The sequence below is a fragment of the Mustela erminea genome, chromosome 1 (genome assembly GCF_009829155.1).
Source record: "Mustela erminea isolate mMusErm1 chromosome 1, mMusErm1.Pri, whole genome shotgun sequence".
NCBI classification, from domain to species: Eukaryota; Metazoa; Chordata; class Mammalia; order Carnivora; family Mustelidae; genus Mustela; species Mustela erminea.
Window position 1 is genome coordinate 192,532,395 of NC_045614.1, and position 20,402 is coordinate 192,552,796.

The 20,402-nt window shown below is 37.9% G+C and overlaps 1 pseudogene; it reads right to left on the reverse strand.

Moving 5' to 3' along the window:
- Nucleotides 1-1,710: 1,710 nt before the first annotated feature.
- On the reverse strand, nt 1,711-2,603 carry LOC116591870 (annotated as a pseudogene).
- Between the last annotated feature and the right edge of the window lie 17,799 nt (nt 2,604-20,402).

Genomic DNA, 20,402 nt, shown 5'->3' on the forward strand with positions numbered 1-20,402 from the left:
GATACATCCTCGGTGATGAAAAGGGATTTTATTGGACTGTGGGTAGAATTGTTTCTTCAAATACTTGGTGGGGGGAGCTGATAAATTACACCTACCATGTTGGATAATCACCACACGTCCTTGGGGACAAGACATCACACACGCACTGTGAGCGGCAGGAACAATGCAAGGTGGAACAGTGTATGAAACTTGCGTCTTCTTTTCTTCTGGAAAAAAGTCTTTGCTTCTACTCTTATGAGATGTGAAAGTTGGTTGTGCCAAGATGATGGTGCTCAAGGAGGAAAAGAAAATAAAATTTGAGATAGAAATAAGAGAATATTGTTTAAGAGGATCAAGGGAGGCAAACCGACCTGTTTCTGGCATTAACCTCAGAATTAGCAGATAACATCTCATGGACTTGGCTTAATAAAGGCAATTTACACAGCACTATGGATAAGAAAAGAGCCTCAGAGACAATATTTGTAAGCCATAAATTACTAATACATGTGTACTTATGATGAATAAATTATTTTGCAGTATGATGAGCAGGATCTTGTTTTAAAAAGAAAAATAAAATCCGGGGTTTTTGAAGGAGGATTAACTCCATCTGCCCCTGAGGTTACATATTTTTTCTTAAGTCATTTTCATGGCCTCGAGTCTTAAGTACACTAATGGTTAGAACTAATGTGCTCGTCCATACCCAGCATCATTGTACCCGCCCCCCCCCAGACCGAGCTGGACTGTGATTCATATCAGTACTTGAAGAATTTCCCAAGCCTGGCAAGGCCCTATTCTCCTGCTCTACCATCTCGTCTCCCACCACCCTGGGTGTGTGAATTGCTCTCCCTGTCCAAAAAGCACGGTGCTGGGTTTATCAATTGAGAGATCAAATCACTTCTCAAGAAGAACTCTACCGAACACCACCTGTGATTTAATGCTTTCTCTATCTACATGCTAGCTTTTTAACAAAATTATGCCAGATGACCACTGCCGCATAGATTCTGACTCGGAAATTATTGGGGTAAACTCGATGGTGGGGAGGAGTTTGGGTTAGTGACAGCGGGTTCACACATAATACTGAGACCTAAAACCAGAACACTCCAGGCCTGACCCCCATACTGTTCAGCTTATATTTTAAAATGTGTATTTCCAGGAGCCTTGAGGAAATTCCTACTTACATGTTTCATCGTAACTAACATTAAATTCGTCTCCCTCTCCACTTGGACCTGTTTTCCTTTTTACCTATCCCACTTTGTCAAGGATATTGTTATCCTTCTAGTTTTCAGGGCAAGAGGCCAGAAGTGGGATCATTTTTGCTGCTTATTGCCAATACTCTCTATGTCCCAACTTCTATTAAGCCTCACATTCTCACCTTTTTCAAAGATTAACTTAGATGTACTCCCCCGTGTGCGTGCCATTCGCTTCTAAGCTCCACTGGGCTTTCAAAGCCCACCAGCTGTCCACCTCCAATCCCCAGCACACATTCTCTGCTTTCAAGGGGCCTCTTTGCACTGGCATTACACTTTGTGAAGGCTTATCCTGCTTCTGGAGCTTTCTTTATACTTTTCTTCTTGAATTGTCCTCCCAAATCTGACCCTAGATCCGACTTCCCAGATCTCTACCCAGATCTGACCATTGCTTTTTTTTTTTTCCTTTTTTCTTGTTTTCTTTTTTTTAAGAGACAGCTTGTGTTTCAAGGGAAAGCTTAGTACACTCCAACACTGCCCTAAGTCAGGGCAGCCGGGATGGGTAGGTGATTCCCAGGGAGCCTCGCATGGAGAAGAAGATGAGGAAGGCCACCATCAAACAGAAGGGCCCCCTGGCCTCAGAAAGGGCAAAGCCCAGAATGGCTTAGAAGAGTTGCTGCTTAAGAGATGGGCTCCAGGCATAGCCAACAATCAAGCTGCCGAACACTGTTCCAATGCCAGCCCTGAACCAGCCACACCAACTGTGACAGCTCCAGCACCCATAAACTTGGCAACTGGGTCAATGTCCCAGGAGACAACACCGGACTGGGTGTCGGGCCATTGGAGTGGAGAGCTGCTGTTTAGATGGGATCGCTGGTCTACTCAAGAGGCAAGCAGACACAGGCCTGATTGCACCCCTGGTACAATGGCGGATCAGAGCCAGAGGCGTGACGGAGCTGTTGATCTGCCCGTCTGGGTCTGCATTCCCGCCGCCCCATGCCCCTGCTTGGACTCTGGAACTTGCCCAGCTCAAGATGACTCTGACAACTTCCTTTTGTTACCAATTCCTTTTCCACTCAACCTAAACATCGTGGTTGAATCACTTAAATGCCCCTTTACCAACACTCTCAATTTCTTTCTTACTTTGTCTTTTTTTTTTTTTAAGGCATTATCCACCCCAGCCACCCTCATGACGATATGCAACCAAAGATTAATCTACCCATCTACCCATTCTTTTTATTTATAATCATTCTTTCTCTTTACTAGTTGTCTCTGAACATTGACATTCATTGAAATGGGGTTGAAGAGGACAACGGCACTTGAAGCTAACAGGCCTTCCATACCGCTGGGTAATTCTTTCTCTTGCCTCTGATTATGACTCTTACATTTCTTGTTGCTGCTCTGCAGGTTTTTTACATCCTTCTTCATAGCACTCATGCCATTTGTATCTTCCTGACCCTCAGCAGTTCACTCTATTCTTCAAACTGAAGAGCGACTGTTCCAAGCAGCTGTCCTTTCTCCCTGGCACCCTAGCCTGACCATGGAACCCATCCTGAACCATCTTCCCTCCTTTCTCCGAGCAAGGTATCCCTTTGCCTTCTCTCTATGGCATTCTTCCCCATCCTCTAGGATATTGGTTATCTTGTTGTAGTTATTTTGCATTTCTTTTGCTTTTTTTCTCCCTGAATCCTTCCTCCAGAGTATATCGATGTGATCCAGTCTCCCTCACCCTCAAAAATGTTTTATTTTATGCCTATGACCTGGCTTCCTCTCTCATTAACCTACTGAGATTTTTCTTTCTCTGACCACACATGACCTTCTAATGGCCAAATCACATTTTACTCTCACATTACTGGATTTTTTTCTGCAGAAGCTGATGCTTGATATTGTGTCTCCATGGATTCTGAGTATTATTGTCTCTTGGTTTCTATTGATGTATACTGTCCTTCTTCCTTTTAGCCCACCCATTGCACTGTAGGGTTTGTTTCCTCAGTATTTAATGGATACTCTTCTGACATCCATTTATTTTCTTTAGAGTCCCCTCTTTACCCCAAATTGTATCTTCTATTCCAAGCTGTATTTCCGTATGTAGCTGACTGCCCAATCTGTATATCCAAGCCTCTCCCCATGTCGTTCCCTTCAGTCTGTTAGAACTTCGTCTTAAAAAAAAAATTTTTTTTTGGTCTCATATCATTACCTCATTTAAATATCTCTGGTGTTTATAGGATTAAGGTCAAACTCCAGCGGGATGGGAAGCCCATCAGTATCTGGGCTCATATTCTCTTCAGGATTGTATAGTGTTCTTTAGCCATACTAGAATTCTTATCATAATCTTTCTTTCTGCTGTATATGTGTTATTAGATTTTTCCCTTCATGAAACACATTTCATGACTATGTATAAGACTATATAACCCAGATTGAGAAATACTAATATCTGACTTTTTTCAAGATTATTTTGTTGGTATCCTGGGACAAAGATATACCCTAAGAGAATCAGTTTTTGTTTTTGTTTTTGTTTTTTTCCCTCTGAAAAAAAAAAAAAAGTGATCATTGTCAAACATCCTGAAAACTTCAATATGGAGTAAGCAATAAGGTGCATCTTTGAACTGAGTATTGGAGAAAAGTTTTACCTTCTCAGGCCTGGCGACTTCCAGGAGTGGGTTTGACCCGGCATCCTAGGTTGGGTTTCCACAGTTCAAACTCTGATGTGAGAGGATTTGGGTGAAAGTGGTTTATTGAGGGGAAACTGGAAAGGACACAGGAAAAGCAGGATGTGTGAACAGGAAAAGCTGAGCAAAGGTATGATTTCAAGTGAAGTGCAAGCCAGGACTTGATCCTGTGGGTAAAATGTCCCTCACACAATGTCCTTCCTGGAGGCAAGGAATCTGAAACTATGTCTACTTGCAGCAGCCTCCAGTCACTGGCTGCATGCTGGATGAAAGTGGGAGCACTGAGGATTTGTGAATTCCAGATACTTCCAATTCTGCTTCCGTAGCCAAAGAGCAATTGTCTGGGAAACCTGCAGGTGCAGGTGGTTAGGAGTAAAAGGCAGAGCTGTGAATGCACATTTAGAACTGGCAACAGAAACATGGAGAACATGAATAATCTCCACTATTCCTGGTTATGGAGAAGCAGAAAAGGAGTTTAATCACAGAGCTTACCCTTTCCACTGCAAGCAGCAGGAGTAGAAGAACAGAGAAGTGACAGCTTTTGGAACAAGCATCTTTTAAGATTCCTGGACTCAGTTCCAACATGTGTAAGGAGGTATGTGTGTGTTGGAGAGGGGGTGTTTCCCACACACAAGACACCAAGCAGTTTCCCGATGCTAGAAAGGATATCCACGAATTCAACTCAATTCCAGCACTTTCTACTCAGACACAGCATCAGATTTCATAGGTTAAAGTTCAGTCCTATAAGACTGCCCCTTCTTCCCACATCAAATGCCGGTCACAAGCCCCAGGCGTTTACCTGTCCTTCTAACTAACTGGCTATAGACTGGCTGTTCCAGTGACTTTGCTAGAGTTCCATTAATTTGTTAGAGTAGTGCATAGAACTCAGGGAAACAAGTTTCCATTAGGTTCCATTAATTTGCTAGAGTGGTTCACAGAACTCTGGGAAACAAGTATACCAGTTTATTAAAGGATAGGATACAGAATACAAATCAACAGAATACAAATCAACAGCCAGATGAAGAAATACATAAGATGAGATCCTAAACAAAGGGGCTTCTGTATTCTGGAGCTTGGGACCCCCAAGAGTGGAAGATCTCTGAAAAAGAAAAAGAAAAAAAAAAAAACCTGAACTGTTGGGTTTCTATGGAGGCTTCATTTCATAGTCATGTTTGACTAAGTCGTTAGTCATTGACTGATTCAACCTCTAACCCTTCTTTCCTCCCAGGGACCTAGGGGGTTGAGGTTGTTGGAAAGTTCCAACCCTCTAATCACATGGTTAGTCCTCCTTACAACTAGCCCCCCACCTTGGGTGGGATATGGAAGTCACCTTCATTTGTAACAAGATCCCCACTGAAGACCAAATATACCTGAGAAATATCTTTTTGGCTACCAGATTACCATTATAAATACAGTGGTCATAAAACAGTATGTTGCAAACCATCTTCTGGAACGTAGCAAATTCTCCGAGCCACATGTGGTCATGCCTAGTCCCATTAGCAACTGAGAAGATGTATAAGACCTTGGTCTCAAATAGAGGAAGTATCGTGGTCACTGGCAGGCCAATGTGCTCAGCAGAACAGAGACTTTCTGAAGGTCATTAGTAGCAGAGCAAGAGCACTGGGACAAAATGAGCAAGCCTGAGATGAATGGCCCAGCAGAATCATTTCAAAATGCATGCAGAACACTATCATGGGAAACTTACAAATACTAAGATATGGAAAAGACATTTTGAGTAAGATCAGTCAGTAGAATCTCTGGAACAGGTTAGAATTTTGGCTGCATTCTTTTAAAGTCCTGGTGACAGATGAGGATCACTGGGCTCTAAACCTCCAACAGCTGTGGGTAGTTAATCCACCAATGATCCAGGAGATGGAGCAATATTAGCTCATCTTCTCCTTGGGCTTCAAGACCCATGAACAATTTCCCAATTTGAATGAACTCTTTCCGACCTCCCCTAACTTCATTTTCTCCCTCTTCCTTGCACAGAGAGTACTCAGTTATTTAAAAAAAAAAAAAAAAAAAAGGTTTATTTATTTATTTCAGTGGGTGGGGGGAGCGTGCATGAAGGGGGAAGGGGCAGAAGAAGAGGGAGAGAGAAACTCAAGCAGATTCTGAGCTGAGCAGGGAACCAGACACGGGATTCAATCTCATGACCCTGAGATCACACCTGAGCCCAAACCCAGAGTCAGATGCTCAACTAACCGCATAATATGAAGGTGCCCCTCAGCTAATTTTATCACAGAATTTGCTGCACCTACTGTGGTGGTCTGTGTCTGTCTGACCCAATAAATGCCTTCAGGAAAAGACCTATTACTCATTTCTGGTCCCCAGTATTTAGTGTAATATGTGGCAAATATTACAGTCCTAATAAATGTTAGCTGAATGTATAAAGTATGTAGACCCCTGTTTTTCATTCTTTTGGGTGGCAAAAAAAAATCAGTGAGGGGCTGATAAAAGCTATGAAACTTTTTCCCATAAATATGCACAAAAACAGAGAATTTTATATACATTAATTTAGGAGAACTGTCTTAAACAGAAAAGAAAAATCATAGGTTCTAGGGGAACTCATGTCCTTCAAACTCAAGACCAATAGTAGAGGTCCTCCAAATTTTTTGAAATCCTGGTGTGTTCTCTTACAGTAAATCAATGGAAAACTTAAAATCAGTGTGAGCATTAAGGATTTAGGAGCTCTCTTCCAAATTACATGCACCAGCTACTTTGGAGGAAGTTGATAGGAATTGCAATTAGTGTGAAGTGAAGCATTGATGGGAGCCAAGCAAGAAAACAGAAGAGAAGGAAATGAACAGACCTCTTAATGAACAGAGAAAACAGGCAGAACAGGCACATTTGGCCCTGAAAATGAATAGTGGAGGGTGACAGTATTTTCCCTCAGTTTTAAGTCACATTCTAGGCCACCATTTGACTATTGAATGAATCATATCTAAGATACCTTAGTAGGTGGAGGCAAAACCTCTTTCTTAGAGATTCAAGCTTTTTTATGTACCCCTGGGAGCTCTGAATCCCCATTTCATTCCTCTAGGCTTAAAATGTTTTTACTTTCTAGGTGTTGGCTGCAGAGCCATGAGATTGACATCATTTATATAAAGAAATAACTTCCAATATTCATGTTCAATGCATTCACATTGCCGATTTTTGAGTCACTGGGTGGTCTGTTAAACCACCCACTTTATCATTACACTTTGATGAAAGCGTAATGAGATATTTTGCACATGTTAAGTTCTGGCGAGTAATTATCGATGAGCTGATTGTTGATTGAAAGCAGATTTAATGAAAGAGGTATCAATTTATATACTTTATTTCTAATTTTGAGATAGCTTAAATCTTACCTTGTCTATGTCTCTCAGTAGACCACCCTGTAGTTTTTCTATGCAATCTGAGATTTTACCCTGCAGTTTAAAATGCACCCTCAGCTAAATCCCTGAGGCAGAATTAGGCAGCATCCAGTTAGCCAGATAGAAGCAAATTTCAGTAAACAATTATTTAATGGTAAATTGAAAGTATAATCTACCAAATAATAACTATACTTCTCCTGGCCACAGAAATTCATTCCTTCTGTTTCACCATGTCCTTAAAATTTCTAAATATATGGAAAGAGTGGAAGTAAAAAAATATTCAGGTGGGCAATAATAATCTCCTTGTCAGTTTATTTAAACTTACCTGCAAAGATGAATTGAATAAAAATCAATTTCTTACCATCAGTTGTCATTTAATTGTTGTTAATGTGCTTTTCATATATATTTGTTTGAAGTATAATAACCTTTTAAGTTTCTGATTGTTTATGATAAAGTAGTACATTTCCTTGATTCAAGGACTCAAATGTTTCTGAAATTGGGATGCAGTTTACCATCTATATGGATGCATAAATGTGAAAGTTGTCTTTAAATTGATGATGCGTTGTTCAGTTGATGAAATCTTAGAATGGAGGAGATGTGGTAAAAGAAGACTGTGGGTCTTCCAAAAACATTTCTCAGAGATGGTTTCTTTTAGCAGTTAGTCCACAGCTTCTATGTTCTTGATCCACTTTCTTCTTTCATTTCCCATCAAAATTAATTGGGGGACCTGGATGGCTCAGTTGGTTAAGTGTCTGCCTTCAGCTCAGGTCCTGAACCTGGGGTCCTGGATCAAGCCCCACATTGGGCTGCTGCTTTTCCCTCTCTCCCTGTCCCTCCCCACTGCTCATGCATTCTCTCTTTCCATCAAATAAATAAATAAATTCTTAGAAAAAAGAACTCACTTGTTCAGGAAACAATTAAGCAAGGCTTTCTGAGAATGGGGTCAGAATGAGATATATTTGGCTTTCTAATTCTGTAAGAAATACATGCATTATCAATTGAATCAATGTGAGGAGATGTCCCATTGTCACTAATTTACAAATTTGCTTTAGGAAATCACCTTCATACCTGGCAATGTTGTCAAATGGAGTCAGACTGAAGTACTCATATAAAACTTTAAACTTTCAAACAAGATCAAGACCAGAAAGCTTCGTTTTAGCACCTGGTCACACTTTTCCTCCAAACATAAATCTATTTGTGTTAGAATTGGCCAAAGGGTTTGTCTCATTAAACTGTATTCAAGTGAAAGTATTTTATCAGTGATGAAAAATAAAATGTTATGTCAAAGTTACTTAAAAGGTGATGGGTGGAATGAAAGTCATTTCATGAAACAATGTGAAAAATGAAAAAGCTCTCTTTGATCATAGTTCATAATTGAAGGTTATTTCCATTTCCTAGGTAGTTATTTTGGCAATTAAATCAACTCCAAAGTTTTATCTCTAAAAAAATTAATTGTATGTTGAAAAAGTGAATTGGGATAATGTACTCTGGAAAGGTTAAAAGAGGTTATTCCAAATGTTATTTCAGTAACATTAGATTTGTTATCATATGCAGAGAAGTTTAAGGTATTAAAAAAGTATAAGATGCTAAAAATGTTCTCTGTATGGAAAAAAATACTTTTTAGTTTTATTAGTAACAATTCTTCTGAGTGAATAAATTTATTACTCCAAACTACTTATTTAAATTCGTGTTTATGAGGGTGATACCAGTCAATGTTGCAATGTAGCACATTGTTCATAAATCTCTTTTGATTTATAAATCCCTCGGGGTACCGATATTTATATTGTTAATGCTTTCTTGGAGTATAACTGATAAAAAATTGCATAATTTAAAATTCCCCAGTTGATAGATTGTACCACAACTTGATGATGCTCTGTTCACTTTTTTTCCCAGTCTTTTTTTTCTCTCCCTGCTTCATTTTGAATAGTTTCTATTGCTGTGTCTCCAGGTTCACTAGGCTTTTCTTCCATAGCATCTAATGTGCAGTAAAACCAACTAGTATATTTTTCATCTCCCACATTGTAGTTTTCTAGAGAGTGTCTCTGTACATTCAGTTTGGGTCTTTTTAAAATAATTTTTGGGCCTTAATTCAACATTTTGAGCTATGGAATATAATCCTTATTGTCTTAATACCTGTGTAAGTTAATTCTAACATCTGTATCAGTTCTGGGTCGGTTCAATTGATTGAACTTTATCACTGATTGTATTTTCTTGCTTTCTGTGCTAATCATCTTTGATGAGTGGCAGACATCGTGGATTTCATCTTATATGATGCTGGTTATTTTTGTATTCCTATAAAAGTTCTTGAGTTTTGTGCTAGGGCATGGTTAAGTTCCTTGGAAGTGGCCTGACTTCATCAGGTCTTGCTTTTAAGAAACATTAGGTGGGACCAGAGTAATGTTTACTAGGACTAATTATTCCCCATGACTGAGGAAGGGGTCTTCTGAGCTACCCCATGCCCTGTGACTTATGAGGTTTGCCAGTATGGCTGATGGGAACATGTGCCATTCCAGGCCCTATGTGAGCACCAAATGCCATTCTAATCTTTTCAGATGATTCTTTCCGAGCCTCAGGTAGCTTCCTTGCATGCCTGTGCTGGTTAATACTATGTTGAATGCTACTTGGGACGAACTCTCTGCAGACTTTTGGTTTATTCTCCTGATACATCTCTATCCTCTCCTGTCCTATGGCTAGTGAACTCAGGCTGCCTTTGTCCCTCCAGACTCTATCCCTCTGCCAGGTCCTCCTGGGCCCTCTCCCCTATCCTGCAGCCTGAGAACTTTCCCAAAGCAGTAAGTTGGGGTCTGTTATGAAGCTCATCTCTCCAGGATCACTTCCTTTGTTGCCTGATGTCCATTGTTAATTCACATATTTTGTCCCCTCTTCTTCTCCTGTGGTTGTTTTGGGTAGGAGAGTGAATTCAGTCCTTGTGACTTCATCTTAGCCAGAGGTAGAAATCTACATGTCCATATCATAAACACACACACACATCTATATATATGAATTCACATATATACACATATATATGAATTACTGTATTCATTTTATATATATATGTATATATATTATATGCCTGTATATCTGAGTACTGTATTGTGTTTTAATCCAAGCAAATATCAACTATCTGAAATTTTTAGGGGAAAGTACTATTATAGACTTTCTAATCTTATAGGAAATATGATCATGTATTATCTTTTTTTTTAAAGATTTTATTTATTTATTTGACAGACAAAGATCACAAGTAGGCAGAGAAGCAGGCAGAGAGAGGAGGAAGCAGGCTCCCTGCTGAGCAGAAAGCCTGATGCACGGCTCCATCCCAGGAAACTGGGATCATGACCTGAGCCGAAAGCAGGGGCTTTAACCCACTGAGCCACCCAGGTGCCCTTTATCATGTATTATCTTGTTCAAAAGTTTTGTTTGGATGTTTCACTATTACCTTCAATATGAGGCCTTCAATATGCTTTCAATATGAGGCAATATTGAAAAGCATGAAGGTGGTTTACTATATTATGATATAAAAAATTACTACTCTTGGGACGCCTGGGTGGCTCAGTTGGTTAAGCAGCTGCCTTTGGCTCAGGTCATGATCCTGGCGTCCTGGGATGGAGTCCCACATCGGGCTCCTTGCTCCGCGGGGAGCCTGCTTCTCCCTCTGACTATGCCTGCCACTCTGTCTGCCTGTGCTCACTCTCGCTCTCTCTCTCTCTGACTAAATAAATAAAATCTTTAAAAAAAAAAAAAATTACTACTCTTTTTCTGTGCCAAGCCCCTATCCCAGTGTGATGGGATAAAAATTGGTATATTATTTTGACCAGAAGAACTTTAGTGATTTTGAAATTTTTTCAGTTTCTTTCCTATCCTCTCAATCACCTTTTTGTTCAATTCTCTTCTTCAAAGGTACCAAGTCTCCTTTATAATAATTTGTTATAGTTATGCAAGAGAATTTGTTAAACCTTGCCCATTTTAGGACATGGTTTCATAGGTCCTCAATAGACTTTTTCTAAGAACGTAAGGACTACTGGAAGAAAAAAAAATTATTGAAAATAAATTGGAAAACATTTCAGTTATTTTATAAATGACCTCTTTATATAAATCATTTCTCTGTGCCACACACAAAAGATATCTTTAATAAGGTGCTTGTTCTTGAGAATCACTGTTAGAGGATACAAAAAAGATTCTTTCTCAAGAGTGGTTAAGTGGGCTTCTAGGGTTTGATAATAAAAGCAGGACTATTCATGCATAATAGAATCAGACTTTTTTTTTTTTTTTTAACTTGCCTTCCTTTGCTATTCTGGACAGGTGTTTCCATAGTGCAATTTAAACTACAAAAATGGCTCATAATTGCCAACACCTAATTTAACATTCTGAAGCTAATCATAAAACAACCTCCCCTTTCACAGGAAAGACAAAGTCTCAGCTGGGCTTTAAATCCTGATTATATGACAAGGTTCCAATTGAAATTTTAGCTATCAACCAAGTGACCTTCAATGACCACAAGCTGGGAAGCTTGGTAACTAATCTAAACACATCTCTAGGCAAAACCCCCACCTCCGCGTTAGTTTCCAGACTCTTGCATTATTCACTTCATGAAGAAAGCAGAATATGAAAAGCAAATGATTGTAGCAACCTTCAACCCTCAATTCTTGAAAGGCCAACAGCAAGCTGTGAAAATATTCCCATAACCCTACTTCCTGTGTGGGAGTTTAGGACACTGATAAAATGTTTATGTTGTCAGCCCACGTGTAGCAGTCAGTAATTCCTTCTGCTTTTAAGAAAGAGTTATTTGAAAAAAAAAATCTTGCTCATATGAAAATAAAAGAAATCCTGCACTCATAGCCACTTTCAGATCATAATAAAGTCACGCTTAGTTTTTTTTTACTTCCAATAATCCTCTTCAGCAACTTTCAATTCGAGAGCAGCTTTATTAATAATAATTTTATGTAAAGTTTTTCTTTTCTTCATAAAAAAATTCTCCCATCACAGAGTTTTCATCTTTTTTTTTTTTTAAGATTTTAGTTTTTTATTTGACAGACAGGGATCACAAGTAGGCAGAGAGGCAGGCAGAGAGAGAGGAGGAAGCAGGCTCCCTGCTGAGCACAGAGCCTGATATGTGGCTCCATCCCAGGACCCTGGGAACATGACCTGAGCCGAAGGCAGGGGCTTTAACCCACCGAGCCACCCAGGTGCCCCCAGAGTTTCATCTTTATAAGACTTCTTTTTCAATTACATTAAAAAACCAGAATCCTGGCATAGTGAACTCCAGTCCTGCTGGACAAGAAATACTTTACTCCTATCTTTAAGTAACATTGGTAAACCCACTGGCTCTTAATTGCTAAACTATAAATTTTTTGAGGGTGATCCATTTTTTAAACCAAGTTTGTATTCTCCAAAGCAACCAGCGGGCTGCTTTGAACAAAGCTAACATTTTAAACATTTGTTGAATAAATGCTGGGCTTTACTAATACAATGAATGAACGAATTGATTTTCTCTATGGCTACAGTGATTATGTCCCTGAGATTTTTTTCCCCTGATTTCTAACTTTATGTCTATAAAATTTTGCCAAAGGCTTATGATTAAATCACACTTAATTATACACTGAACAAGGTGTCTGTCCTTAAACTGAATTCAGTTTTGAATTCAATTGCTTCTATATTGAATTCAATAACATTTTGTAAAACAAAACAGGAAATACCTCAAAAAATCTGTATCAAGTAAAGCAGTGCATCTGTAGGTTTTATTTGGGTATGCTCAGCCTTTTTCTAATATAGATTTTGGCTGACTTACATAAAAAGACTTATACAGTAGTTTTATTGGAATAAATTAGAAGACAGAAGGTTAAGAATAAAAGAAGATACCAACATGCCAACCACAAAGGCCAACACGGTGGGTATGATCATACACAAAAATTGTCTGTATGTTTCTTGGCAGCTAAGCCAATAAATAAATAAATAAATAAATAAATAAATAAATAAAAATAATTAATAAAACCTAGAGAGAAGAAGAAGGAGGAGGAGGAGGAAAAATACAATGGGTTACATAACTCACTAAGAGGAAAGAAGAAAATTTACTACTGTCTCAAAGAAGGCACATTTTTTCTTGGTACTAAACTCAGAGCAAGTTCTCATGTGGGTCTTAGGTAGGGAACATTGAGTAATTTAATGGACAATGTCCTTATACCAATTTCACAAGCAAATGCAGAAATGGGCCTCATGTGGCTCTTTCTTGTAAAGGCCTTCAATAAAAGTTGAAGGCATAATATTAAAACACCAGGGAGGAAGACATTTCTGGGAGGGACCCAGCGAATGAGATGCCGGCATTGTTCAATCCTGATCCAAAGGTAGAACTTAGGATGCCGGCAGTTGTAAAAGGCTTAAACTGGTTCTTTGCTGAAGTTTCATATTTGTTAGGAGCTGGAAGCAGTGGATTCTTTGAAATAACCCTCAGTGAGGGTTTTGAGGTTTTGCTGTTTATGGTTAAAAATAGTCTTGTAAGATTTAGAATCTATACAAGGAAATGAAAGACTAATATATAATAAAAAAATTCCAAAACCTGAACCAGTGTTGGGGTCTGAGTCTCCTCACGCCACAAGATGGTGGGATATGAAGGGGTTACTCGATATGGCAAGCTTCTTAGTCTTTTTCATCCTTGTAATGGCAGGGTCAAGTTAAACTGTTTGCACTAAGACTTGGGATAAATTCCCAAAGATTTGTTCCATAAGTCAACAATCTCTTTAAATTCTCAACTTGAGATTTCAAAATATGTACACATTATTATTCCATTAAATGTTTGTTTTATTTTAATATGAAAATAATGACAGTATCAAATGCTGATGAAGATGTGGAGAAATAGGACTCTCATTCACAACTGGGGGGAACATAAAATGGTACAGACATTTTGGAAGACAGTTTGGAATTTACTAATAAAACTAAACACGTTCTTATCATATAAACCAGCAATCACACTTCTTGATATTAACCTCAAAGGAGTTGAAAAGAACAAAAAGTTCTACATGGATATTTACAGCAACTTTATTCATAATTGCCAAAACTTGGAAGCATCTAAGATATCCTTTAGTAGATGAATAGGTAAATGAACCACGGTGCATCCAAACGATGGAATGTGATTTGGCATTAAAAACAAATGAGCAATCAAACCATGAGAAGACATGGAGGAATCCCAAATGCATATTACTATGAAAGAATCCAAGGACTATATACTGTATGATTTCAACTGTATGATTATTCTGGAAAAAACGAAAGTATGGGGATGGTAATATAATTAGTAGTTGCTAGGGGTCGAGGGGAGAGAGTAATGATTAGGATTTTTAGGGTACCAACAATGCTCTATATGATACTGTATCCAATAGTGGATACATTTGCCCAAACTCGTAGAATGTACAACACCAAGAGTGAACCCTAACGTTAACTATGGGCTTTGGGTGATAATGATTGGTTTATTTATTTATTTATAATTATTTTATTAATGTACTTTAGAGAGAGAGAGAGAGTTTGTGGTAAAGTGGGGGACCCTCCCTCATAGGGAGAGGGAAAAGAATCTTAAGCTGACTCCCTGTCAAGTACAGACCCCGATGTGGGGCTCAATCCCACAATCCTGAGGCCACGATCCAAGCCTAAATTAAGAGTCAGATGTTCAATCAACTGAGCCACCCAGGTGTCCTGAGAATTATGTGTTTAAATGTAGATTCATCAGGTATGACAAATGTACCACATTGGTGGGGGATGTTGATAATAGGGGAGACTATGTTTGTGTGAAGGAAAGGGATATATGGAAAATTTCTGTACTTTCCATTCATATATGCCGTAAACCTAAAGCTCTTCTAAAAAAGTGTATTTTAAGAAGTGTGTTAAATAAACTGTAAGAAGAGATAAGCCTTGTTTATAGACCAGCTTCGAGTACTGCCTGGCCCACTTCTCCAATCTGAGTAGCACAGCCAGAGACAAGCCAGTAGTTGTACCCTGAAAAAAATGTCAATGCACGCTTCCACGCATCCACTACAGCCCTAAGTGAAACCAGTTAATGTTGTGGGGAGCTGAATTCTGAGTATCATCATCTCCCAAAGTATTTTGCCTGGAAATATCAGTAGAAAATAACTTAAACAATTGACCTGCTGTGGGGATTTGAATGAGTCCCACAGTTTGAATGTCCATGAAGAGAATAGCTTCAACTTTTTTCAGATACGACATCGAGTACCTCTTGCTGATAAAAGTGGATGAGCAGGGATCTGAACCAGTCAGCTTGACTTTAGAATCTTTCTTTTAATGTGTATGCTAAATTGATTTGAGATTATTCTATTTAAAATCCTTTGGTTCTATAATCTTGAGTTACTTCAAGTCTCCATGTGGCCTAGAACCTTCTTTGTAAATGTATCTGGGCCAAAGCTGTCTCAGGTCAGACTGCGGATGTGCAGCCATTCTTATTCTCCTTTAACACTCTGTTTTACTCTCTCCACTTCAGTGACTTCTCCAGAGTTCATGGGCTTTTTTTTTCTCCTGACAACTTTACCTCAGGTCTGTGGCATCATGTCCTCTGAGACACGTCTTGTGTCTCCATGATACCTTTCCTGCTTTTACTCCTCACTCAGGGCTTCACCATATATGTTCTGAGAGGAAATCGTGGACTAGCTCCTTTTTTAACCACAGGGCCATGCCAATATTTCTAACCAGCCTTGTGGTCAGTGCCCTGATCTGGTCTTGTCAGCAGTGGCTGGGAGAACCGGCGTTCAGTGTGTGGAAAGCAGGGTTATTCAAGAAGTAATGACGCAGGCGAGATGTTTCCCTCTAAGGGGAATGTGTGTGACAGGCTTTCTCAGACTTGGCCATGTCCACTACAAAGCTGAAGCAGATGTTCTATCATTCTTTGAATTTCTTTGAAGAGATTGGTTTGTTCCATTACTGTGTGTCCCTTTTCAAATTTATCTTATGAAGTCACTATTAACTTATTTATATGGGAGGTGACACTGCTTCAGTGGGTATCTTCAGTGGCTTGCCCAGCGAAAGTTCTTAATTGGTATCAAAAAAAAAAAACTTCTGGATTTCAATGAATGAACACTTGAAAGCATTTTCAACTGTTAGAATGCTAGCGTTAGTCAATAGGAGTTTTCATGCTGGCTTACTCCTTATATACTCAGTTTCTAATTTAAAAAAAAAAAACAAAAGACAGAAAAAAACACTCTTTGTTGTGTGAACTTTTCCCATTTTCCAGACAGCTATAATTTTACATTTTTTCTCTCTGGTTATATTTTGAGTTCACAAGGACCATCCCTACACTCTTATCTCAGATGGTCTTTGTTTCTGTTCTGTGACACACCATCACTGTCACCCCTTCCTCCCTCCGCTGCCATCTCTACTGGTTTCAAATGCCTGCTGTCCTTCTAGTTTTTCCATTTTAGTGTTTCACATCCACTGAGGTATGTGTTAATTTTGTATAGAAATAACATTGAGGGCGCCTGGGTGGCTCAGTGGGTTAAGCCGCTGCCTTTGGCTCAGGTCATGATCTCAGGGTCCTGGGATCGAGTCCCGCGTCGGGCTCTGTGCTCAGCAGGGAGCCTGCTTCCCTCTCTCTCTCTCTCTCTGCCAGCCTCTCCATCTACTTGTGATTTCTCTCTGTCAAATAAATAAATAAAATCTTTAAAAAAAAAAGGAAATAACATTGAATTTGCACACAGACAAGTCAGTCATAAGAATGAGATGAGTGGTTTTGTCTAATACCTATTAGACAAGTCTTCTGTGTTTTGGAAGCAATAGTTTTTTTCACAGTTGCTTTGCTTTTGTTTGTGCTGACAGAATTTTACTTTCAAGCAATGAAAAAAAATAAGATTAAATGTGTATGCTTAAATCTGAAACTGTTTTTCAGAAAATGATATACAATTATAGTGTGTTTTTTTTTAACCAAAACCTCATGTTAAGAGGATTATCTTTTACAAAAAAAAAGTTGTTGATAAAAGTTCTAGAGGCTGCATACTTGGGAAGCAAATACTACTTCTTTCATGGGAAGAACAATGTATAAACTTATGTCAGCTTTCCAGTAAAAACAATGGTTATCTTGCTGATATATTGGGTGTAAAAGACTCTATGGAAATACTATATTTCTTCTGGAAACATACTTATTTCCTTGCAAAGTTTCTTTATAAGTGTTCTTCTCTGTCTTGTCACTTGAGACAACTTTTTATTATACTAAACACTTTAAGTTATGCAATTTTGAAACAGCAAACTCTAAGAACAATAACCAAATGATGTGTGATATTTACTTGATTAGTTGGTTATCTTGTATTGCTACCTTGCTGGAACATTTAAAACTACTCTTTTACTCTCAAGACTTCAATTGCCATAGTGTCTTACAATGAATCTTCAACACCTATCTTAAAATATATTTATAGTACATATTTATTTAAACTAATTACTTATATAACTATATATATATATATAATTATATATAATTATATTATAACCAAAATATACATCTTTCCTCTTTTTTGTGAGGTGGAATATATTTTTTTGTATGTCTGTATCTTAAGACTTACTAGTTTGTATAACTAAATCATTATTTGCCAAAAGATTACAATTTCAAGGGCATTACTGATATTTCATATGGTCAATTTTATTTAAAAATGTGGTCAATTTTAATTTAAAATTAAAACCACTTTGGAAATTCTGTCATATGTAATACATTTTAACAGTGAATTAAAAAGTAAGAGTTTAAAAAACACATTCTTTTTGAAATAGGAAGCTATAAGTGAAATCACACACATCACAGCACTAGTTTATAATAGGATGCCCTCATTTTAATTATTTTCAGAATATGAATTAAGCCATTATAGGTGATCCTTTTAAAAGTGGGCTCAGGGGGCGCCTGGGTGGCTCAGTGGGTTAAGCCGCTGCCTTTGGCTCGGGTCATGATCTCAGGGTCCTGGGATCAAGTCCCGCATTGGGCTCTCTGCTCAGCAGGGATCCTGCTTCCCTTCCTCTCTCTCTGCCTGCCTCTCCATCTACTTGTGATTTCTCTCTGTCAAATAAATAAATAAAATCTTTTAAAAAAATAAAAAATAAAAATAAAAGTGGGCTCAGGAAAGATGGGAAACATTTTTATAGACTTAGAGAAAAGGGATGTGGTCATTTGGAAACACACCATTAAAGACTTAATCCTAGTCACAATATGGAAAAGGCAACTGTACAGACCTTTCCAGAAGAAATACAGAGGATGTGAGGTCAGGAAGGAGGAGAGAAAGAGGTTCAAAGTAAGGCACATCTGGGATTGTTAAGAACAATCAGAAGCCATAACATAAAGAAGACAAAAGGTGAATGTGCCTCAGTGCGTTCCACAGCCATCTGGCTCAACGGACTTTAAATATTGAGCAAGCATTGTTTCAAAGACTTCTTTTTTCTCTTTCTGACCTCAGCTACTAGAAAACCAGTTTATACAAAGTCAACCTTTTTGTGGCATCCCCATTAATTCAGGAGTAGTACATTTTAAAAAATTTTCCAGCCTGGGATAGTCTTAACTTCCTACTCACTGGCTTCTCTGTGTCTAAGACAATTGTCCAAGACAATTTTAGTTCCCTAAAATTACAGATTGTCATCCTACAGTTGACTTAACTGAGAAAATGTGGCGATTGTCCCATAAACAAGCAGTAGGCATTTTAACCCCTGAACAAATGGTTAAAACAAATACACAACTAATTTTTTTTTTTAATATTCAGGATGAAAACTGAAGTATGTTCTTTTTCTAAATCTATGAAGAAAAATGGTCCATTTTCCATGAGAATAAAAATGCAAATTCTTCTTTTAGTGAAAAAAAAAAGGTGAATCAAATGTATGAGAGTATCATACATAATTAATAATTAATGGATTTATATTTAAAATAATTAATAGATTTATTTATAGCATAGTTTCAGATTTACAGAATAGCTGAGCAGATAATACAAATAATTTGATACACCCTTTTCACCCCTCACAGTGTTCCCTGTTATTAACATCTTGCATTAGTGTAGTTCATTTGTTACAGTCGATACCTATTGATGCTTTATTATTAACTATAGTTTATTATTTACATTAAGATTCACACTTTGTATTGTTCAGTTCTGTGGTTTTAACAAGTACATAATAATATGTATCCACCATTACAATTTTTTCCCCTCATGTCACTCTTTTATTTTTATTTTTTTATTAACATATAATGTATTATTTCACCACCCTACAAACTCCGTGTTTCACCTACCTATTCATCATCTTCCTCTATCCCTTCAAAACCGTGATGACCGCTGACTCTATAGTTCTACCTTTTCCAGAATATCATTTAGTTGATATCATAGTTGTAATCTTTTCAGACTGAATTCTTTCACTTACCAATATGCTTTTAAGGCTACTTTATGTCTTCATAGTTTTATAGCTCATTTCTTTTTATCACCAAAGAATTCTTTAAATATGCAAAATTTCTGAGACCAAATATAGCACTGGAAAATAAGGATACTTAAGTATGTATCTTTAAGGAAAATTGAGTATCAAAAAGTTGTTTATTTCAGATGCACAAGTAATTTTCAAAGATCATTAGGCTCAACAAAATTCTTTTTTGTCTGCAAAATTTATTAGCCTCATTAGATTTTCCAGTACCACTAACATGTTGCTAAGTCATATTCAATTCCTTTCTTACCCATCTGTAATACTTGGACCATCTGGTAGGTTCCATAGGCTGTTATACCCCATTCATCAGAAGGATTGTCCAATAATCAATATTCCATGTATCCCCAAAGCCATGAGAATTGGTCCGCCTCTTCTCTGTCCTTCTGTATCACTTCCTTCCCTCCTCTTCACACCCCTGACTTAGACATTAATACTCTAATATATCAGAGAATTTTGGGGGGGGGGGATGAATAACTATGAGTAACCATGAAACAGTAAGACATTTCTCTATGGCTGTTTTCCCTTCATCTCCTCTTATCTGTGGTTGATGATCCGTTGTTTCTAGAGTTCTCCACAAATATAAATTTCCACTGAAATGAAACACACAGGAAACTAAACAGAAAGAATTAGAAAAATGGAATCTTTCACTGGATCTGATGTCTCCTATTTATAGATACTCTGGCATAATCACTTAAATGAGCATTTTTTAAGGCCAGTGTACTTATCATAAAAACTTTTCTGACTTGTAATAAAAAAGTATTAAAAATAATCTGATTTTCATGTGCTTATGATCT